This window comes from Palaemon carinicauda, chromosome 21 (genome assembly GCF_036898095.1).
Source record: "Palaemon carinicauda isolate YSFRI2023 chromosome 21, ASM3689809v2, whole genome shotgun sequence".
NCBI lineage: Eukaryota > Metazoa > Arthropoda > Malacostraca > Decapoda > Palaemonidae > Palaemon > Palaemon carinicauda.
In genome coordinates, this window is record NC_090745.1 from 113599608 (window position 1) to 113619199 (window position 19592).

Consider the following 19592-nt stretch of genomic DNA (forward strand, 5'->3'; position numbering starts at 1 on the left):
ATTGTAATCTACCTATACATAGTGATACTACAGTCAGCCCTCGCTCTTCTCGGGGGATAGGTAACAAAGACAGGCGCGAAGAACAGGAATCTGCAAATACTTGCTGCCCTAGGGTGGGATCCTACCAACTTACTTCCCATTGCCTTTGCGTGGTCGATTAATATACCAAGTATTGCCTAATATGGTTTTACTTGGTTTCTATCACAGTATAACTATTTCATAATTGGATGAAATTATTTCAGTAAGTGTATAGTATATGTACACATGTGTAGCCTACACTACGTACTGGACACAGTAATGCTACGGTTCAGTACAGTAGGTAACACTACAGTAGTCATCGGGACACAAAACAACACATAATGTTGTTCCTATCTCATGTAACACGTGCTCATACTGTAGTTTACATTACTGTGATATATGTCGGTAGTATCACTACAGCACAGCTTAACTGTACTGTGAGTGTTTGCTGTTTTCATTTGGTGACTGGCACTGTTTCACAACTCACCGCAAAAGTAGCCTACATTAACAAATTGTAGAGTACAGTACATGTAGTAATATATGTACAGTACTGTACAGTATAGTTAATAAACAATACTATACACTACTGTAATACTGTACTGTACAATACAGTATATATACAATGATACTGCATTTAAGATTAACTAAATGTACATATTTTATACAAAGACCACCAACCATTTTCGTACAAAGTTCTACACAGCAGTCTTGATACATGACACATCTCCGTATGGGGCATCACTGGACCAGTATTGTAAGGAATCACGCTCCTGTACAGTGTTTATATTTACTAGGTAATCTGTTGACATATGTATTACTGTATACAAATGCATCACTTTTTTACATGAAAATGTAATCCTCCTCAAAAAGGACCGAAGTGGGAGATGGACACGCAAGGAGAGACCATGCAAGACTGAGGCCGAGTCCGCATGAGATAGAATGTTGTGATGGGCGGAGATGGAAGTGGTGCGAAGCGAGCAGGGTGCAAAGGAGCGCAGGCTATTTGAAATAACCGCGCCACAATAGTACTTTGCACGAACCAGCGAATATGTGATTTTTTATTTAATAGGTTACATGGTTCTCTGTGTCGCAAATGAACAAAATCAAGAATAATGAACTCACGAAAAGCGAGGGTGGACGGTACAGTACTGCTTAGTAGGCCTGCAGTTGATATACAATACATAACCTGCATACGTTCATTGCAAAAGAACTAAAGCATACTGTGCATAGTTACAGGCTACATATTAGGTGCCAAGTTGGTAGGGTGGTGAAGCACCACCATGAAAACACCAATCACTTGCCAGTACAAATGTTGCATCATCTCAGCTAGTTATGCTGCAATCTAGAGATAGTACTATACAGTACATATACAGTAGTACATAATATACACTGCATTATTAGTGATAGTTGTGTTTTAGGAATAACAGACTAGTGTACTGTAACAGTGATAGTAATGTATAATTATCCTTGTACAGTGATAAAAACTTCAACACCTTCGTAGAAACTGTGATAATGTAGAGAGCAATTTAGCATGTTAGTCGACTGACCATATGCAATGGTCATTTTGTGGAGGGGTAACGAGTTGACTGACCCTACAGTGCCAATATTTCACAGCTTATCAATCTTTGCAGTGGTCTCTTGTCACCTAACCCCAGAAAGATCGAGGACCGCATCTCTTCATTTTAGAATAATTTAGTTTCAACAATAAGAATATCCAAATTGTATTTTTTATACTTACTGGTAGACCTACAGTACCTGAAGGCTGATTGTGACATTGAACACAGCCTGTTTTTCTCAGACAAAATTTGCATTGAAGAAAATTCACAGAAAAGGTTCAGGAAGTGTACTAACATCTCTGATATTAAGAACCTATTTAAAAGGAATAACTTTGTAAACTAATTCTCAAAGGTTGTATTCAAATAACTGGTTTGAGCTGATAAATGATTCAATACAGTACATTTTTCTGCACTAAATGTCTTAGGCTTGTTAGCTTGCAAAATGATGACTGGTTTCAAGATAATACACACCCCTTCACTCCTTTCCTTGAATCAACAGCATAGCTCTCAGTCAATCCAGCAGATGGCATCTCAAGACACCTTAAATATATTTAAATCTTTCTCAGTCACATATTTTGGAATTGCCAGACTGTGAGTTTGAAAAAAGGGCAGGAGGTTCAAAGAAAAACTTTTTTGACCAGTTTTGGACAAAAAGATACTCCTTTGGTCCCTTTCCCATGAAGTCTGCCGAAAAAAAACAGCATATCGGCATTGAATGCATCTTGGCTGCGCTCATGACGCCCTATGTTATACTGTAGCAGACTGCTTTGAGCATGGCAGCTACATGTAGTGGCAAAACGCAGCTGGATGAAGTCACGTGATTTACTTCATCTGGAATTCTGCTTCAAACATGGCGCTCCTGAAGAGCTGATGCTTTTGACAAATGCTGGAAATCCTACTGATGAAACAGAATGTTGCCACGGTGAATATCAACCTTCATCATCAGGCCATACAGGCGAATAACAAACCACTGTCTGCTCTATCGCGTTCTATGCCTTGTAATGCACATGCCGTCTTTCTACAATTGGATCTGCTATCCAGAATGTGATAAGCAAGGAAACCCATGAAAGATGTATCTACTGACTAGATTTTTCAAATCGTTATGGAAGTAGAAGACTTTTATAGATGCCACTAATGTGAATGCTAGGAATGTGATGTGAGTTGGTTTAACTATGTTTTTTTCAGTTCACTTAAAATTATAATGTTTTCATATGACTGTCCAGTTTTAAAGTAAGTTCTGAGAACTAATCATTGAAAGAATTTGTCAGAAAATACATTCCCAATTACTCTAATCATTAGATTGTTGTCTTGAAACTGTTTGAGAAATGCACAGTAAATAAGCAATCAACAGCTGGTATGCTCACCCTGAAAAAAAAAAAAAAAAAAAAAGAGAGAGAGAATTAAAAAATTTGGGGGCTTTTGAAGAATAGCGGTCTCATACGAACCTGGAACCTTTATTCTTCAAAAGGATAAAACTGTGAACCGCATTATTAAAAAGGGATTTAGGGAAGAACAACTGCCAAGGAAATCAAGCAACAACATGGTTGGTTGTCAACCTAACCTAACCTATTTGATTCTTTTTGTTTTGAAATTTCAAAACAATATTTGTGCAATTAATTTCAACTAATTTAATTTTGTATACAATAAACGGGGTGTATGTATGACAGCGGCCACCTGTACTGTATGTATTATTACGTCTAACTTAGAATATGGTAGTATAAGGGGGGTCGCAGGGGGGCGTTAGCCCCCCGGTTAAGTAAGTAGGTAAGGACACGGCTTGTAGGTTAGGTTAGGGGGGAAGGTTTAGGTTGGTTGACGTCTTTTTTTAATCAACGTGTGAGGAAATGGCCGCTGATATACAAAGGCTCCCAATAAACTGGCGCTTTTAATTCTCCATACTTTTTAATTTGATATATATTTTATGTTTATGTACTTTTTTTACTTACAAAATAAAGTATTTTTTTCATGATTAGTTGTTTCATTTTCCTCGTTATATTCACCAGGTCCCAACTGGGACCTTTAATATTCAAAAGGGTTAAGTGGGACTGCAATTCTTCAAAAGCTCCAAAATTTTCTTTTGTTTAAGGGCACCAATGAAAAAGTTCGCTTAAAAGTGCAACAGTATGTCTGTATTTGTTGCGGCCAGAATACAAAGTGAAGATCTTCCAACAGGTGGAGGGAAGGGGATTCTTGCCAATGCTCACCACCTGTCGTTAATATTTTGTTAGTAAATCTAATGGCCGTTCCAACTCTCACTGACATATGTATACAGTAGTGTACTGGGTATCCACTCAATTACTGTACTGTACTTTTTGAGAAATCCATTCGGTCTATTTCTTCTTAAATTGCACAAAAATTGGCATATTCAGAAAGTTTTTCAAGATTTTTGGAAATCATTCTATCCTCAGGATATATTCTAATTCTTTCATTTCTATGGTGATACCTCAGTTTAAGAGTTTAATCCCTTCCTGGAGCCAGCTCACAACCCAAAATGCTTGTAAACAATTGTCCCTAAGAAATAAAGGAAATTTATTCAGTGGGTTCTATACATATACAGTACAGTACTGTACGGTCAAGCCTCGTTATTCCAAATTGTTACGTTACAGACACAGGTGCGATAAGCGAATTTTCGCGAATAAATACTACACAAGGGAGGGCTAACTCCTAACCTAAAAAGTCACTGCCCCTTGCTACAAGCGGGTGCGCGAGCTGATGATTAACACAGTAAATACTGCCTAATATTGTTTTAATTTGGTTTCTACAACAGTTTATAACCATATGTACAGCGTACAGTACATTTGCACGCATGTACACTACGTACTGGACACAGTAAGGTTACAGTACAGTATTGTGCTAAAGTAAAGTGGTACACCATATATTACTGGGTAAAGGGTGATATTTCAAGACCTGTTTTGGATGAAAAAAGTCGGAGTTCGCCCATTGCACAAGATACTTTTGGAATTATGAAAATATGTTATTTTCATTAGTAAAATAAATTTTTGAATATACTTACCCGATAATCATGTAGCTGTCAACTCCGTTGCCCGACAGAATTCTACGGAAGGGATACGCCAGCGATCACTATACAAGAAGGGGGTGTACTCACCAGCGCCACCTGTGGCCAGGTACTATAGTACTTCTTGTTGACACCACTTCAATTTTTCCTCGTTCCACTGGTTCTCTAGGGGAGGAAGGGTGGGTCAATTAAATCATGATTATCGGGTAAGTATATTCAAAAATTTATTTTACTAATGAAAATAACATTTTTCAATATTAATCTTACCCGATAATCATGTAGCTGATTCACACCCAGGGAGGTGGGTGAAAAACCAGTGTACAAGTAAATCAAGAAGCTAAGTATCCCGTATTTCATATTATCAGTTATTCAAAATAACAATGAAATTATAAGTACCTGGTAAGGAAGTCGACTTGAACCATTACTCTGCCTTTAATAAGTTCGTCTTCCTTACTGAGTGCAGCGTTCCTCTTAGGAGGCTGAACAACTCTAAGGTGCCGAAGTATAAAGGGCTGCAACCCATACTAAAGGACCTCTACACAACCTCTAACCTAGGCGCTTCTCAAGAACGAATTGACCACCCGCCAAATCAACTAGGATGCGGAAGGCTTCTAGCCTACCGTAACAACCCAAAAAACAACAATAAAAGCATTCAAGAGAAAGGTTAAAAAAGGTTATGGGATTAAGGGAATGTAGTGGCTGAGCCCTCACCTACTACTGCACTCGCTGCTACGAATGGACCCAGGGTGTAGCAGTTCTCGTAAAGAGACTGGACATCTTTGAGATAAAATGATGCAAACACTGACTTGCTCCTCCAATAAGTTGCATCCATGATACTCTGCAGAGAACGGTTCTGTTTAAAGGCCATCGAAGTGGCTACAGCTCTCACTTCGTGGGTCCTTACCTTCAGCAAAGCAAGGTCTTCATCCTTCAAGTGAGAATGAGCTTCTCTAATCAGAAGCCTTAAATAATACGAAACTGCGTTTTTGGACATAGGCATCGAAGGTTTCTTGATGGCACACCATAAGGCCTCTGATTGTCCTCGTACGGGTTTTGACCTTTTCAGGTAGTATTTTAAAGCTCTGACAGGGCAAAGAACCCTTTCTAGTTCGTTACCCACCATGTTGGAAAGGCTAGGAATTTCAAACGATCTAAGCCAAGGACGTGAAGGAAGTTCATTCTTTGCTAAAAATCCGAGCTGTAAGGAACATGATGCTGATTCGGATGTGAATCCTATGTTCCTGCTGAAGGCGTGAACCTCACTAACTCTTTTGGCTGTTGCAAGGCAGACGAGGAAAAGAGTTTTGAGAGTAAGGTCTTTGAAAGAAGCTGACTGGAGAGGTTCAAACTTGGGAGACATAAGGAACCTTAATACTACGTCTAGATTCCAGCCTGGAGTGGACAATCGACGTTCTTTAGAAGTCTCGAAAGATTTAAGAATGTCTTGTAGATCCTTGTTGGAGGAAAGATCCAAACCTCTGTGGCGGAGAACTGAAGCCAACATACTTCTATACCCCTTGATCGTAGGAGCCGAGAGAGATCTAACATTCCTAAGATGTAATAGGAAGTCAGCAACTTGGGTTACAGAGGTATTGGAAGAAGAAACTGCATTGGCTCTGCACCAGCTTCGGAAGACTTCCCACTTGGATTGATAGACTCTACGAGTGGATATCCTCCTTGCTCTGGCAATCGCTCTGGCTGCCTCCTTCGAAAAGCCTCTAGCTCTAGCGAGTCTTTCGACAGTCTGAAGGCAGTCAGACGAAGAGCGTGGAGGTTTGGGTGTACCTTCTTGACGTGAGGTTGACGTAGAAGATCCACTCTTAGAGGGAGAGTCCTGGGAACGTCGACCAGCCATTGTAGTACCTCTGTGAACCATTCTCTTGCCAGCCAAAGGGGAGCAACCAGCGTCAGCCGTGTCCCTTCGTGAGAGACGAACTTCTGAATGACTCTGTTGATGATCTTGAACGGCGGGAATGCATATAGATCGAGATGGGACCAATCCAGCAGAAAAGCATCCACGTGAACTGCTGCCGGGTCTGGAACTGGGGAACAGTACAAAGGGAGCCTCTTGGTCATGGAGGTGGCGAACAGATCTATCGTTGGCTGACCCCACAATGTCCAAAGTCTGTTGCACACGCTCTTGTGAAGGGTCCATTCCGTGGGGATGACTTGATCTTTCCTGCTGAGGCGATCTGCCGAGACGTTCATATTGCCCTGAATGAACCTCGTTACCAGAGAGAGGTTTAGACTTCTTGACCAAATGAGGAGGTCCCTTGCTATCTCGTACAGCTTCCTCGAATGGGTCCCTCCCTGCTTGGAGATGTAAGCCAAGGCTGTGGTGTTGTCGGAGTTCACCTCCACCACCTTGTTTAGCAGGAGGGACTTGAAGTTCATTAAGGCCAGATGAACTGCCAGCAACTCCTTGCAGTTGATATGAAGCGTTTCCTGTTCTTTGTTCCATGTTCCCGAGCATTCCTGTCCGTCCAAGGTCGCGCCCCAGCCCGAGTCTGATGCGTCCGAATAGAGATGAAGATTGGGGGTCTGAACCGCTAACGATAGACCCTCCTTGAGAAGGATGTTGGTCTTCCACCACATGAGAGAAGTCTTCATCTCTTTGGTCACAGGAATAGAGACCGCTTCGAGCGTCATATTCTTGTCCCAGTGAGCTGCAAGATGGAATTGAAGGGGACGGAGGTTGAGTCTCCCTAGTTCGGTGAACAGGGCTAACGATGACAGGGTCCCTGTTAGACTCATCCACTGTCTCACCGAGCATCTGTTCCTCTTCAGCATGCTCAGAATGCACTCTAGGGCTTGGCTGATTCTTGGGGCCGACGGAAAAGCCCGAAAAGCTTGACTCCGAATCTCCATTCCCAGGTAAATGATGGTTTGGGAAGGAACAAGCTGGGACTTTTTTAAGTTGACCAAAAGACCCAGTTCCTTGATCAAGTCCAAAGTCCAGTTGAGACTCTCCAGACAGCGACGACTTGTGGGGGCTCTTAACAGCCAGTCATCTAGATACAGGGAGGCTCTGATGTGCGCCAAGTGGAGGAATTTTGCAATATTCCTCATCAGACGGGTAAATACCATAGGCGCTGTGCTTAGGCCAAAACACAGGGCTTGGAATTGGTATACAACCTTTCCAAAAACGAATCTCAGGAAAGGTTGGGAGTCTGGATGAATAGGAACGTGAAAGTAAGCGTCTTTCAGATCCAACGAGACCATCCAGTCCTCCTGCCTGACCGCTGCTAGGACCGACTTCGTCGTCTCCATAGTGAACGTCTGCTTGGTGACATAAGCATTGAGCGCACTGACGTCCAGCACCGGTCTCCAACCTCCTGTCTTCTTGGCCACCAGAAAGAGACGGTTGTAGAAGCCCGGGGATTGATGGTCCCGGACTATCAACACTGCCTCCTTCTGTAAAAGGAGTGACACCTCTTGGTGTAACGCTAGCCTCTTGTCCTTTTCCTTGTAGTTGGGAGAGAGGTTGATGGGAGAAGTGGTCAGAGGGGGATTGCGGCAGAATGGTATCCTGTAACCCTCCCTTAACCACTTGACGGATTGGGCGTCTGCACCTCTTCTTTCCCAAGCTTGCCAGAAGATCTTGAGTCTGGCTCCTACTGCTGTCTGGAGAGGAGGAGAGTCAATGTTTGCCTCTCGGAGGCTTGGGACCTTTCCTGGACCTGCCCCTGAAACCGTCTGGACGGGTACTTCCTCGGCTGGGGGCTCTGCCACGAAAGGGCGGAATGAATCTTGTAGCGGGAGTATCGGCCACTGGGGTGCGGTAAGTTCTCGGAACCGAAGGAGCAACCTTAGCCTTACGTGCTGAAGAGGCCACCAGGTCATGAGTGTCCTTCTGAATAAGAGCCGCAGACAATTCCTTGATAAGGTCCTCAGGAAACAGGAACTTAGAAAGCGGAGCAAAAAGTAACTGAGACCTTTGACAAGAGGTGATACCAGTGGACAGGAAGGTGCATAGTTGTTCCCTTTTCTTGAGTACTCCCGAAACAAACATGGAGGCAAGTTCGCCGGAACCATCGCGAATTGCTTTATCCATACAGGACATTATAAGCATGGCTGAGTCCTTGTCAGATGGGGCAGTCTTCTTGCTCAAGGCCCCCAGGCACCAGTCGAGAAAATTAAAAATCTCAAAGGCGCGAAAGACTCCCTTTAAGAAGTGGTCTAAGTCAGAAAAGGTCCAGCAGACCTTAGAGCGCCTCATAGCCGACCTTCGTGGAGAGTCGACCAAACTTGAGAAGTCAGCCTGGGCAGAGGCAGGGATTCCCAAGCCTGGTTCCTCTCCTGTGGCATACCATACGCCCGCCTTAGAAGTCAGCTTAGTCGGTGGAAACATGAATGACGTCTTCCCTAGTTGCTGCTTGGACTGCAACCAATCCCCTAACATCCTCAAAGCTCTCTTAGAAGATCTAGCGAAGACGAGCTTAGTGTAGGCAGACCTAACAGGTTGCATGCCTAGAGAAAACTCTGATGGAGGAGAGCGAGGGGTAGCAGACACAAAGTGATCCGGGTAAACTTCTCTGAAAAGAGCCAGGACCTTTCGAAAGTCAATGGAGGGTGGTAACGACTTGGGTTCCTCCACGTCCGAAGAGGGATCCAGGTGCGCAGCTTCCTCCTCAGAAACCTCATCACCTGAGGGTTGAGAAGCGAGAGGTAAAGTTACAGCGGAATGCTGAACGGCAGAATCCTGACAAGCGGGTGCATATGCACTTGTGGATTCATCCTCAAGTCTCTGTTGAAGAGGATGAGGGCTGGTAATGACAAAGTCATGAGGCTGGGAAGAAGGAGGCTGTGCGGGAGTCTGGGGAGCAATCGTGGTGAGAGGCGATTGTAGTAAAACCTGAGGTTCAGGCTGCAAAGACTGCTCAAGTTGAGGAGAAAGAGGTAGATGCATGCGTTGAGGTGGCTGACTCAATGCATGAGGCTCATGTCTCAAGAGTTGCGCTAGCTGCGAGGGTTGAGGTGGTTGCGCAGTAAGCGGTTCCTGTCTCACGAGTTGAGGTTCTTGAGGTGGGTGCTGCGAGAGTTGAGGTGGCGGCTGCGCAGAAAGCAGCTCCTGTCTCACGAGTTGAGGTTCTTGAGGTGCTAGCCTCGAGAGTTGAGGTTCTCGCCTCGAAGGGGGAGGAGTCAGCTGCGAGAGCTGAGGTGGCTGCCTCAAGGATGGTAGAGGTTGTCGTACCTCAAGAGGTTGCTGCCTCGATGAAGGTCTTACTGTACGAAACTCTTGCCTTAAAGGTAGAGGTTGTAAGGCATAAGACTCCTGTCCCCATTGTTGAGGAGGTTGCTGCGTGGTAAGAGGTTCTTGTACAACGCAGGTAACTGGCAACTCCCAACGCGGTAGCTCACGCATGGAGGTAGCTTGAGGAACCTCAACTTCGTACGTCTGGCAGACTGGACTGCGTAGGGGAGGAGGAGCGCTCACGGGAGGAGGAGTAACCTTCTCTGCCTGAAACTCACGCATCAAAACCGCAAGCTGCGACTGCATAGACTGCAGCAAAGTCATCTTGGGATCAACAGACGTTGAGGTCTGTTGAGGCAGAGCCTTAACAGAAGTTGAGGTCTGTTGAGGCATCGCCTTACCTCTCTTAGGAGGCGTGCAGTCACCTGATGACTGCGGCGAGTCAGAGCTAGCCCAATGACTACATCCGGGCTGTACAACTCGTTCGGTCTGGACTTTACGTTTAAGAGGTCTAGAGACCTGAGACCAGCGTTTTCTTCCCGAAAATTCTGCAGACGAGAAAAATGAGGGCTCAATCGTCTGAGAGTGGAAGTGACGATCTCTGTAAGATACGCCCGCAACCACCGAGGATACTCCTGTGCGCCGATCAAGGCCTGCCGAACCCTTTTGCCCTTCGACATTGCTTCTCCCCTGGGCTTGGGAGCTTGCAAGAGGTCCCGGACTGGGAGGACGACTGGCACGCACAGAAGTACCCTCACGCACAACACTGACACTGACACTAGCACTCGGCACAGCACTGGCACTACCACTTCCCACTGCACTTTTCCCTTTAAGTTCCTTGACATCTGCCAAGAGGAACTTGTGGTCACTCACTACCGACTCCACTTTATCACCTAAAGCCTGAATGGCACGTAAAATAACAGACATATCAGGCTGAGCACAAATAGTAGGATCGGGGGTAGCCACTACAGGGGGAGGAAAAGGTTGAGGATCATGGGGGGAGGAATAAAGCGAAGAGCGAGCCGAACTCCTCCTAACTCTCTCTCTCTCTAACTTAGTGGTATACTTGAGGAAACGAACAAACTCAAGTTCCGAAAGTCCGGCGCATTCCTCACAACGATCTTCCAACTGACAGGATTTTCCCCTACAGTCGGAACAAACGGAGTGAGGATCAACCAAGGCCTTCGGAATACGCCTAATACAAGTCCTACATCGTCTATGGGGAGGAGCTTGAGAAAGGTCGGACATCTTGAATCAAGAACAGTCAAGGGGGATTTCAATTTAAGCAAAATATTCGTTAACCATAAATCAAATCAATCTAAAAGCTATCTAAGCTAAGAGATAAGTTTCCTGTATAGCGAAAGCTGAAATCTTAGAGCAATACTTCACCAAAAACCGTGAACAAGACTCCAAAATTATAAGCGTATCCATGAATGTCTTGCCGGAAGCACGACAGAGGAAAAATTGAAGTGGTGTCAACAAGAAGTACTATAGTACCTGGCCACAGGTGGCGCTGGTGAGTACACCCCCTTCTTGTATAGTGATCGCTGGCGTATCCCTTCCGTAGAATTCTGTCGGGCAACGGAGTTGACAGCTACATGATTATCGGGTAAGATTAATATTGAAAAATTTATTTTCTTGGCCTATGTTGTGTTGTTTTTAGGGTATTCTAATTGCATATGGTTCATTAACAGGTTAGTAGTTTGCAAGGATTGACTTAAAATCACATAACATACTCATTTTAATTACGGTATATAGTTTTCTGTTTAAGTAAAACAGGAATATTTCCAGGTAATTTCATCTTTACTTATTTACAGTACTGTACTCGGGCTCTGTTGTGTAAATTTGTTGGTAGGATAGCCTAAGTGTCCGAAGCCTAGAATTTTCCACGTTGACTTAATATGCTCAGTATAATCATACACTGTAGTTGTGTGTTCAAGTATAATAAAGTTAAGAATTCATTTTTTTTATTACAATACTTCCGTCACCAAAAACTTGTATCGAACAATTTGGAATGTGTACACTTTTTGTCAAGAGATGGCAGTAGTGGTAGTTGTCCGAAACCTTAAAATTTATAGGTTACCGGTATCTTCCTATGGTAGGCTATACAAGAAAATAATGATGCAAACAAGTTTAACAAAAGGAAAACATTTTATTTAATAAACTTTTAGTTAGTAGGTAAGCAGCAGCTGCTGTATATAAATGGTTGTTTGCCATTTAAGGGCTGTGGAAATCAGGTATAAGTAGAAGAAAATTTGCCAAACAACTACTGCTGGTTATCGAAAGATAATTTTACATAACAGTTTAAAAGGATTGATATAGAATCATATATGCTTATTACAATTATATAATTTGAAAGTTTGCTGAATGTTGAGGATGATAGGGAGGCAGAGATAATTGCTGTTCCAGGTGTTGAGGTGCCAGTGATGGGAGATGAGAATGAGAGAGAGATTACAATAGAGGAAGTGAGGAGAGCACTAGATGAAACGAGAGTAGGAAAAGCATCTGGTATGGATGGTGTGAAAGATGAGATGTTGAAGGAAGGGGGTGTGACTGTAATTGAATGGTTGGTGAGATTGTTTAATGTGTGTTTTGTGTTGTCAATGGTACCAGTAGATTGGGTCTGTGCATGTATTGTACCACTATATAAGGGTAAGGGAGATGTGCATGAGTGTTGTAATTCAAGAGGTATTAGTTTGTTGAGTGTAGTTGGAAAGGTGTATGGTAGAGTACTGATTAATAGGATTAAGGATAAAACAGAGAATGCAATCTGGGAAGTACAGGGGGGTTTTAGAAGAGGTAGGGGTTGTATGAATCAGATTTTTACAGTTAGGCAGATATGCGAGAAATATTTAGCAAAAGGTAAGGAGGTGTATGTTGCGTTTATGGATCTGGAGAAAGCATATGATAGAGTTGATAGGGAAGCAATGTGGAATGTGATGAGGTTATATGGAGTTGGTGGAAGGTTGTTGCAAGCAGTGAAAAGTTTCTACAAAGGTAGTAAAGCATGTGTTAGAATAGGAAATGAAGTGAGCGATTGGTTTCCGGTGAGAGTGGGGCTGAGACAGGGATGTGTGATGTCGCCGTGGTTGTTTAACTTGTATGTTGATGGAGTGGTGAGAGAGGTGAATGCTCGAGTGCTTGGACGAGGATTAAAACTGGTAGACGAGAATGATCATGAATGGGAGGTAAATCAGTTGTTGTTTGCGGATGATACTGTACTGGTAGCAGACACAGAAGAGAAGCTTGACCGACTAGTGACAGAATTTGGAAGGGTGTGTGAGAGAAGGAAGTTGAGAGTTAATGTGGGTAAGAGTAAGGTTATGAGATGTACGAGAAGGGAAGGTGGTGCAAGGTTGAATGTCATGTTGAATGGAGAGTTACTTGAGGAGGTGGATCAGTTTAAGTACTTGGGGTCTGTTGTTGCAGCAAATGGTGGAGTGGAAGCAGATGTACGTCAGAGAGTGAATGAAGGTTGCAAAGTGTTGGGAGCAGTTAAGGGAGTAGTAAAAAATAGAGGGTTGGGCATGAATGTAAAGAGAGTTCTATATGAGAAAGTGATTGTACCAACTGTGATGTATGGATCGGAGTTGTGGGGAATGAAAGTGATGGAGAGACAGAAATTGAATGTGTTTGAGATGAAGTGTCTGAGGAGTATGACTGGTGTATCTCGAGTAGATAGGGTCAGGAACGAGGTGGTGAGGGTGAGAACGGGTGTGAGAAATGAGTTAGCGGCTAGAGTGGATATGAATGTGTTGAGGTGGTTTGGCCATGTTGAAAGAATGGAGAATGGCTGTCTGCTAAAGAAGGTGATGAATGCAAGAGTTGATGGGAGAAGTACAAGAGGAAGGCCAAGGTTTGGGTGGATGGATGGTGTGAAGAAAGCTCTGGGTGATAGGAGGATAGATGTAAGAGAGGCAAGAGAGCGTGCTAGAAATAGGAATGAATGGCGAGCGATTGTGACGCAGTTCCGGTAGGCCCTGCTGCTTCCTCCGGTGCCTTAGATGACCGCGGAGGTAGCAGCAGTAGGGGACTCAGCAGTATGAAGCTTCATCTGTGGTGGAAATGTGGGAGGTTGGGCTGTGGCACCCTAGCAGTACCAGCTGAACTCGGCTGAGTCCCTGGTTAGGCTGGAGGAACATAGAGAGTAGAGGTCCCCTTTTTTGTTTTGTTCTTGTTGATGTCGGCTACCCCCCAAAATTGGGGGAAGTGCCTTTGGTATATGGATGGATGGACAATTATATAATTGTATGTTAAGGTAAGTTTATTAAAAATAAGACTATCTATCCTTATCTTTATTGCAAAAACATTTTTCTGTAGTTGCAAAATATTGAGTGAGAATAGGAGGAAGATTACGAATGACGATATATAAACATTAAGCGAATACAGTAATATAAACATTGTGTTCAAACTCACGAACTATGTTAGTTTTATACTTTCTTAAACAGAAATGCAGCTTATTTTATAAACTGAAAACATAAATATATGAGAGTAACAACAATAAAGATTATATGTAGCGAAGTATCGCCGGTACAGGTAATATAGGAGAGGATAGTGTGCCGATAGTGGCGGCAAAGCCGTTAGGTACCGGCACTGCCGTCAGTCTGACAGCTTACCCCCTCACGGAGAAGCAAGCTGGCGGCCATGGAGGGTCAGATCCCATAGGGAACCAACCCCCACAATCAACAAATGCAAATACACAGTAGCATAATGATAACATTCATGCATTGTCAGTCCCGGAAAGGCTAGGATATAAAAGAGAGGTGACGGCATGGTGTAGCTATACCCGACAGACGGCATGGTGTAGCTATACCCGACAAGTTGAGATCACCCTTTGCAAAGGGGAGCTCCAAAGGACTGCGCAGTCCTAGCATGAGAGATCACGAGCGAATGCAACATGGCAGACCAACGGATTCGCCGAAAAGGGCTAGGCTAAGCCTAATAGGTCGAAAAAACCGGGGTATCGAAGGCAGGCGGGCATAAGGGCTCAGTAAACTAGTATAACCGAGTTAAAAATCCTCTAAGAGTAAAAGGGCCGCTGCCAACGAATACATTAAGAAAGACCTGATGGCCATCGGCGAACCTGTCTCCAACTAATACTTTACCACTCTCTAAGCTAGGCTAGCTGTGACTGACATGCACTAAAACTTAAATTACATTAATGCATGGTAAATGTATTCACAAAACAGAGCCCAAGGCATCGTAATGCTAAAAATAGGGCCAGCTAACGTGATACTAGTGAAATAAGACTAAATGGACAGAAAATAAGAGGGCGGTCGGGTACGCGACATGGCGCCCAATGGTTATGTGGACTTGGAGCGCATTGCTCTCTCATCGCCTAATAAAAGCTAAATAACCACTCCCCGAGGGGATCTAAGACAGTGAAAGCTAATTCAAACTCTAAAAGAAGATGGTACTCAACTTAGACGACTAAGAGGAAGCCATCATGCGTGGAAATACTCCAAAAAAGCTGAAATAACAGCACTCAAAAAAACTATGCAGAGTAGGACGCTGCAATAGAAAGGATGACGTCATCAGTGACGAACAGTAGTACCATGAGGGGAGAGGATATGTAACGGCTCCTCACCTATCCTTCTCCCTAGTTTCCTAGACTGGGTTAAGTCTATTAGGGGTGCAGATATCTATGGTTATCTACGGATACGTCCCTGATTATACACTATATCTTAGGATAGTCGTTCCGGGGGTTAGAACCCTGTGATACCTGACGATAATTCTCTTGTAATATCACTTGCAGAAATATTATACAGCAGGAAGCTGCCGGAAGGACCATCCATCAGGACTACATGGCTATCTCACCCAAAAATAGATTTTTCCTTCGTCAAAATCCGTTTTTTTATTTAAAGGAAATTTTGGGTTCGCCCTTTACATGGGGTCGTCCTTTGCACGGTAATACTGTATACAGTATTTGTATACAATGGTACATACTCCTGTACAGTATTTATTTTTACTGGGTGCTGTCATGCTTCAAGACTGCAGTGTAGAACTTGTATGAAAATGGTTAGTGGTCTTAGTATAAAACATGTACACTTGGTTAAGCTTAAATGCTGTATCATTGCATATATATTGTACAGTACAATACTACAGTAATGTACGCTACTGTACAGCCCTGTTTACTAAATAGATTGTACAGTACCGTACATTAATTACATGTACTGTACTCTACAATATGTTAATATAAGCTATGTGTGCAGTGAGTCGTCAAACAGTTCAAGTCCTCCAAACGAAAACCACAAACACTTACAGAACCGCTAAGCTGTACAGTAGTATAATGATAATACTGTATACATATTACTGTACAGTACTATACACTACAATATCAGTGAGTGTTATATTAAACAGTAACAACAGCATTTTACTGTTATAAGTGTCCCGATGACTACTGTAGTGTTACATATTGTACTGTACTATACCGTAACCTTACCTTGTCCAGTACTGTACCAGTGCACACGTGCAAATGTACTGCACACTTACTGAAATGACTGCATTCTATTGCAAAATACTAATACTGTAATAGAAACCAAGTAAAAACAATATTAGACTGTATTTATTGTATTAATCAACTGTGCGTAAGCAATGGACAGTGAGTTGGTAGGGTTAGGAGTTATTCCACCCTAGGGCAGCAAATATTCGCTGATTATCGTTCTTCGTGCCTGTCTATGTTACCTAAAGCCCCCAGAGAGTGAGGGATGACTGTATTTCAGTACACTAACAGGTAAGAAATGGTTTAAAAACCTAAGTTACAGTATTCTATTGTTTATCTAATATTAACAGTACAAAGTACTGTACTATACATTTGACTACACTGTGTGTGTTGTGTAATGTAGATGTAGGAGGGAGAGAGAGGGTTGTACTGTATACTGTATACTTTGTAAAGCATTACAATACTGTAATAGTTTACAAGCAAATGGTTCACTATTGTACACTAACACAAATTATTTACAGGTTCGTGCCTCAAGTGATCAACAGATTCCATCGGTCGTGAAGAACCAAAACAATGCAAATGTCGGCCGCCAGCTAATTCATTTGATCCAAACATAGCAGCAAATAACATGATCCAGAAAAAAACCTTCGGTAATTTATCTAACACCACCAAAACATTCATGAAACAGATAAATACTGTCCGTTTCTAGCATAAAATTGGGTACCGTAATAAAATAACCTACTGTATGTTCATTTAAAATGCAATGTAATCACTACGCAAAAGCGGTGCAAGCGCGCAGCCACTTGTACGTTTCTCTTATGTAGTATACAGGATAATTACATACTTTACTATATTATATACAGTATAGTAATGTAAGGAGATAAAGTAGGTAAAGCATCATTTGTAATAACTATACAGTATATTGTTATATGAAATGGGACTATTTGTTGACTTCTGAAAGTCGTAGGCATCTGATTTAGGGCAAAATTTAACACTAAGGTAACATGTACAGTAACGATTTACAAACAATTCACGTTACGAACAGTCTCTCGGTCCCCATTGTGTTCATAGGTTGGGGACTGTCTGCACTGCTGTGCTGCTTAACCTCTGTCATGAAGCAGTAATCATACCAGTTAAGGAAGAGCTCGCTCATTGTCCATGCCTTCTTATTGCATATTCAGTAACCTTGTATCAAATTTATGTTGTGGCCTTGCTCACTTATAAATAAAACAAGGCTGAAAAAGATGTCCAGAGGAGTTTCCGCACAAAATCAACGTACATTACTCTATAGCCTACCTGGTAATTGAATCAGTGAGCTTCAGTAGTTAAAACTTTTTGCAAATGTTTTTCTATTGAACAGGTCGACATAAATTTCGTTTTATAGTTAATATAATACTAATATATAAATGTTATTCCTGATTTTTAATTATTCTATATTGTTTTATATAACACCCTATAGTCTATTTGTTATTTCTCTATTTCCTTTCAGCACTGGTCTCTTTCCTTGTTGGAGCCCTTGTGCTTGTAGCACCCTATTTTTCCTATTAAGGTTGTAGCTTGGTTAGCAATACATCATCATCATAATAATAATAATAATAATAATAATGATTATAAGAAAGGATAAGTAATTTTGGGAATTTAGGCAACATAGCTCAACAAAAAAGCATAGGAGATGCAATGTGGGGTGGGGGACCTGAAATTTTTACTATGAAGTTCAAGTTGAAAAACATTGTGCAGCACAGTGGAAAGGAAAGGGCAAATAAAGGTTAAGGCAAAGGCTAACAAATGGGTATAACTGGGAATCTCCCCGAGGGGATCTACGACAGTGAAAGCTAATTCAAACTGTAAAAGAAGAGAGTACTCAACTTAATCAACTAAGATGGAGCCATCGTGCGTGGAAATAGTTAAAAAAAAGCCGAAATAAGCGCACTCAAAAAAACTACGCACAGAGTAGGACGCTGCAATAGAAAGGAATGACGTCACCAGTGACGAACAGTAGTACCATGAGGGGAGATTATACGTAACGGCAATCACTTATCCTTCTCCCTAGTTTCCTAGACTGGGATAAGTCTATTAGGGGTGCAGATATCTATGGTTATCTACGGATATGTCCCTGATTATACACGATATCTTAGGATAGTCGTTCCGGGGGTTAGAACCCTGTGATACCTGACGATAATTCTCTTGTAATATCACTCGCAGAAATACTATACAGTAGGAAGCTGCCGGAAGGACCTTCCATCAGGACGACATGGCTTGAGCCCAAAAAGACCCTTACTTAATGATTACAGTTTTCTCTGTGTGAAGTAGGCCTACACTTATGGCTCTACGCTAACACCCCTAAGAGTATGTTTGCAATATTGGCAGTATGGTAATGGGTTTGAAGAAAATAAAGAAAACCATTAAAAAAAACTTTTATAAGTGAACGCATAAACTCATGAAAAACGTGAAATAAATAGAATACCTTGAATATTCAGTTTCTTCTTTTCTGTCTTGTAATTTGTAAAGGAACTCCATGTAATTTTCTTGGAATTTCTTCCGTTACTTTTTGCCTTATTGTCCTCCATGTTTCCTGAGCCCTGTGAAATTGCAGATAAACAATTTCTATGTGCCTTTTTTCTTATGCAGAAGTGGCTTCATAGCTCACATTTCTGGAATTATAGTAAGTTAATTTTCAGTCTGGTAATGTTACTGACACACAAATATATAGATAATTGGAAAGACATACAGTATATATAGTGAGATATATATACATATACATAAAATATATACATATACATAACATATATACATATACTGTACATATATATATACTGTATATAGATACATACATATATATATATATATATATATATATATATATATATATATATATATATATATATATATATATATATATATACTGTATATATATATATATATATATATATATATATATATATATATATATATATATATATATATATATATATATATATATATATAAATGTATGTGTTTCTGTAAATACATAAAATAAATCAAATAAACTTTAAAGCATAACAGAAGTGGTAGGAAAAAATACCTGGATACAGATCCAAAGGAATTGCCAAGTTGCTCTGCATATGACATTTCTCAATTCTTCAGCAAGTTATCTAAAGGCAGTCATTCAGCCATGCCTGGAGGAATGGAATACATGGGACTTGAGCAACATGACCCAGATCTGGGTCAGTGCCCGAAGGCTTCGCTATTCAGGCGAGTTATCTGAAATGATAAGGAGGAAGTCAGATTATGATATACTTTGAATAATATATTCTAAAATGTACATTTCTCTTCTTCTAATATCACATCTAGTCATAATCTTCCACAAAGTCACTATTCAATATTTA